Source organism: Haliotis rufescens, unplaced genomic scaffold (assembly GCF_023055435.1).
Source record: "Haliotis rufescens isolate VD_foot unplaced genomic scaffold, xgHalRufe1.0.p SCAF_22, whole genome shotgun sequence".
NCBI lineage: Eukaryota > Metazoa > Mollusca > Gastropoda > Lepetellida > Haliotidae > Haliotis > Haliotis rufescens.
In genome coordinates, this window is record NW_025963913.1 from 13,544,594 (window position 1) to 13,549,870 (window position 5,277).

The 5,277-nt window shown below is 34.4% G+C and overlaps 1 long non-coding RNA gene across 1 annotated transcript; it reads right to left on the bottom strand.

Moving 5' to 3' along the window:
- Nucleotides 1–1,302: 1,302 nt before the first annotated feature.
- LOC125383236 lies at nt 1,303–5,008 on the bottom strand. Its single transcript, XR_007222730.1, has 2 exons — nt 4,936–5,008; nt 1,303–3,322 (listed from the first exon to the last, which is right to left on the bottom strand). It is a non-coding gene; the product is annotated as an uncharacterized LOC125383236 (long non-coding RNA).
- Between the last annotated feature and the right edge of the window lie 269 nt (nt 5,009–5,277).

The following is a 5,277-nucleotide window of genomic DNA, read 5'->3' on the forward strand; positions in this document are numbered from 1 at the left end:
TAGTTCTCGCTTCCGCTAAACAAAGATCTGAGGACATCCCATTACGGGTCACGTCAGAACGAACTTTCACCCGACAATTCAGAGCCTCGCTTACCACAATCAGTCAGACATACGTGACAGAAAGCTGTTTTTCGATTGTCTACTGTCGATTTCTTCTTAGTCATATGTCGGTCAAAGTTCGAGAAAGGTCATTCTGACGTGACCTGTTATGGGATGTGCACAGACCTTTGTTTAGCTGTAGCAAGAACTAAGACCTGATTTGAATGAGATTGACCCACGGTGGTCTAAATGAGCGTCGTGTGGCCACATTGTGTGACATGGTTGATTGTGTGTACTTGTACCCCGACGGCGCGAATAGTTATTCAACGGCTTTGGTCAACCAGCAGTATCATCCTGATGCAATTATGTTCAGGCCGCTACAGTACAGCAGCGTAATTCAATATTCAGTCAATTAGTAGTGTGAACAATTCAATGTCTATCTTATTTTTTCTGGTGAAGAAATACAGTGACAGAAGTCGATAAACTACAACTTGATTTGAGGAGTTGTATTTGCAGAGTATTCAAGAGTATTCAAAGGATTTAAATTTCAGATTACGTTGTTATTGTTACTCTATCCCAGGGATGCAGCAACCATATTTACGTCGTTTTCGTAACTGTCTTGCTCGCATAAACCCGTTTGCATAATTAGGCTCCATCAGTTTGATTACTGTTATTTTTTATTGATTTTTTTCAAACAATTTTTATTCCATTTCAATAGTATACAGAAAATATGTTAAGGAAAGTATGGCATAACAGCATGTGATATTAATTAAATTGTACATTGTGGGAGGCATTACTCTCAAACAGTCGATATCTGTGTATAAACAAGTGTATAATGTGTTCAGAATTGTAATAACATTATATTTTATGAGTGATTCAGTCGATCAGTGGTGTCAGGAACTTGACTTGAAGACATAAAAACATAATCAAAATAGTTTAAATTGTTTGCTATGGTTACGAAATTAGTTGTTACATTAATAAACAATGGGTAGGATTTAAATCTTTAAAAAATCAAATATGAAGTGATTCTTGATCAAACAAGAGAGTATGTTCACTAAATAATTCCATTTTTTGTGAAATATATATTGAGTGTTATTGTTATAAGCAATATAGTTTTCTGTTTACCAAATGTCCGTGTCAATCTTTAAAAAGTTCTCAAAGGATAACTTCTGCTGCTTGGTGCTTGAGACATAAATAAATATTTACCTGCTAGGAGAATAGAGTTCACAACACTGTTATCAGTAAAAAAGACAATACTATATCTTTCGAAAGTGATGTCAAGTTTAAGGCTTCTCTTTATAAATGACTGAACTTGCACCCAAGAGGCACGACCACATTCAAAATCACAATATACATGTAAAAGATCTTTGCTATTACAGTTGCAAAAGGAGCATACATCTTTATCATCAATTTCATCTTAAGTACTTCTTTTTTTGGTGTAAATAACTTTGTATATCAATTTATACTGAAACTCTAACAATTTCACATCTTTAATTGATTTTCTAAATTGGGTAAATACTAAATTTCATTGTATTTAGATGATATATTTTCCCACTTCTCAAGAATTTTATCAAATTTGCTGAACTGATGAATTTATCAAACAAAAATCCGAGATCCTTTTGTACTGGAGAGGAGATTCAAATAAAACATGTTGGTACCTTTGTTATATAAAATATAAACTTGATCTTTAATTATACTCAACAACAAAAGTTCCTGTGACACCAATATTTTAGTGTTTTTTTCAAACAAGTAAAGTCTGGTTTTCAATATCGAAGTACATGATTGGAATCAAGTCACAAAAACGCAACTGCTACAGAAAAGCATGCATTCCATGCAAAAATTGACTTTTATGCAAGCCCCATGCATTTCACTACCAATCCCGAGCTGGCAGATGGCCACTTTGTCTTGATCTAGCTCGAAGAGACAAATAGACAAGCTACAATTACATAATATCAGCCTTTACTTGGCGTACCAGGGATTAAATACAGAAAATGTGAAGGTGTGTAATTGGTCAGTGTTAATCAGTGGCAATCTCTACACAAGCAACGTTATACATATAAAAAGGATGAAACGCAGTATGTTTAATATAATCTTCATGAAATGTACACACACACACACACACACACACACACACACACACACCAAAAGATAAACCTAGTGGGAGTCTTCTCCCTTTTGTTAAGAACTACACAAAAAATGTCACTTATAAACTAATTAAAATTTAATACAATCCTTAATGTCAAACAGATTCTTGCTAGGGATTCTTTCTCAAAAGGAAAACGAGAAGGTAAAACAGTACAAAAGTGTAACAGACCCAATTGCGGTACTTGCCCTCATGTTTTACAATGTTGTTCTTGTACTTTCAAAGAAACACTTTCTATGTCCGTGAAAATATGAATTGTACTTCCAAAAACTTGATTTATGTCATACAGTGTGCTGGATGCAAAGCCGAATACATTGGACAGAGGGTGAGAGTCCACCGACAACAAACAAGGAACCCCTCTATAGCCGGTGTGTCCCACTCAGTCAACACACTGATCAATGTGCCGGGAATAAAGCACCAAATTTTGTCATATTCCCGTTTTACAAATGTGAAAATGATGCACTGAGAAAGATAAAAGAATTAATTCTTTCAAACCGAAATTAAATGATTCTTGATCAAACAAGAGAGTATGTTCACTAAATAATTCCATTTTTTGTGATATATATATTGAGTGTTATTGTTATAAGCAATATAGTTTTCTGTTTACCAAATGTCCGTGTCAATCTTTAAAAAGTTCTCAAAGGATAACTTCTGCTGCTTGGTGCTTGAGACATAAATAAATATTTACCTGCTAGGAGAATAGAGTTCACAACACTGTTATCAGTAAAAAAGACAACACTATATCTTTCGAAAGTGATGTCAAGTTTAAGGCTTCTCTTTATAAATGACTGAACTTGCACCCAAGAGGCACGACCACATTCAAAATCACAATATACAAGTAAAAGATCTTTGCTATTACAGTTGCAAAAGGAGCATACATCTTTATCATCAATTTCATCTTAAGTACTTCTTTTTTTGGTGTAAATAACTTTGTATATCAATTTATACTGAAACTCTAACAATTTCACATCTTTAATTGATTTTCTAAATTGGGTAAATACTAAATTTCATTGTATTTAGATGATATATTTTCCCACTTCTCAAGAATTTTATCAAATTTGCTGAACTGATGAATTTATCAAACAAAAATCCGAGATCCTTTTGTACTGGAGAGGAGATTCAAATAAAACATGTTGGTACCTTTGTTATATCAAATATAAACTTGATCTTTAATTATACTCAACAACAAAAGTTCCTGTGACACCAATATTTTAGTGTTTTTTTCAAACAAGTAAAGTCTGGTTTTCAATATCGAAGTACATGATTGGAATCAAGTCACAAAAACGCAACTGCTACAGAAAAGCATGCATTCCATGCAAAAATTGACTTTTATGCAAGCCCCATGCATTTCACTACCAATCCCGAGCTGGCAGATGGCCACTTTGTCTTGATCTAGCTCGAAGAGACAAATAGACAAGCTACAATTACATAATATCAGCCTTTACTTGGCGTACCAGGGATTAAATACAGAAAATGTGAAGGTGTGTAATTGGTCAGTGTTAATCAGTGGCAATCTCTACACAAGCAACGTTATACATATAAAAAGGATGAAACGCAGTATGTTTAATATAATCTTCATGAAATGTACACACACACACACACACACACACACCAAAAGATAAACCTAGTGGGAGTCTTCTCCCTTTTGTTAAGAACTACACAAAAAATGTCACTTATAAACTAATTAAAATTTAATACAATCCTTAATGTCAAACAGATTCTTGCTAGGGATTCTTTCTCAAAAGGAAAACGAGAAGGTAAAACAGTACAAAAGTGTAACAGACCCAATTGCGGTACTTGCCCTCATGTTTTACAATGTTGTTCTTGTACTTTCAAAGAAACACTTTCTATGTCCGTGAAAATATGAATTGTACTTCCAAAAACTTGATTTATGTCATACAGTGTGCTGGATGCAAAGCCGAATACATTGGACAGAGGGTGAGAGTCCACCGACAACAAACAAGGAACCCCTCTATAGCCGGTGTGTCCCACTCAGTCAACACACTGATCAATGTGCCGGGAATAAAGCACCAAATTTTGTCATATTCCCGTTTTACAAATGTGAAAATGATGCACTGAGAAAGATAAAAGAATTAATTCTTTCAAACCGAAATTAAATGATTCTTGATCAAACAAGAGAGTATGTTCACTAAATAATTCCATTTTTTGTGAAATATATATTGAGTGTTATTGTTATAAGCAATATAGTTTTCTGTTTACCAAATGTCCGTGTCAATCTTTAAAAAGTTCTCAAAGGATAACTTCTGCTGCTTGGTGCTTGAGACATAAATAAATATTTACCTGCTAGGAGAATAGAGTTCACAACACTGTTATCAGTAAAAAAGACAATACTATATCTTTCGAAAGTGATGTCAAGTTTAAGGCTTCTCTTTATAAATGACTGAACTTGCACCCAAGAGGCACGACCACATTCAAAATCACAATATACATGTAAAAGATCTTTGCTATTACAGTTGCAAAAGGAGCATACATCTTTATCATCAATTTCATCTTAAGTACTTCTTTTTTTGGTGTAAATAACTTTGTATATCAATTTATACTGAAACTCTAACAATTTCACATCTTTAATTGATTTTCTAAATTGGGTAAATACTAAATTTCATTGTATTTAGATGATATATTTTCCCACTTCTCAAGAATTTTATCAAATTTGCTGAACTGATGAATTTATCAAACAAAAATCCGAGATCCTTTTGTACTGGAGAGGAGATTCAAATAAAACATGTTGGTACCTTTGTTATATAAAACCTGATCTTGTCCTTTTGCAAAAAAACCAATGATTTCATTTATATCATTGAAGATTGAGGAAAAACATGGCAAATATGCGGACCTCGCTTTCGAAATGTCACGCTTGCGTCCCAAGTACCAAGTTGTGCGACTCCCCATTGTTCTCGGTGCCTTAGGTTTGGTACCTCCCAATCTGTTGACTGACATTGGGAGAGTACCCGGGTTTGCTACGGCCCTTCTGAGAATCTGGGTAATGCAGAAGGCTTCAGTGTCGGGAGTCTTCACATTCTCCGAAAAAGTCTGGGTGGGTTTGACTAGGCAGCGCTTCCTGGGAGAAGTCGGATTCG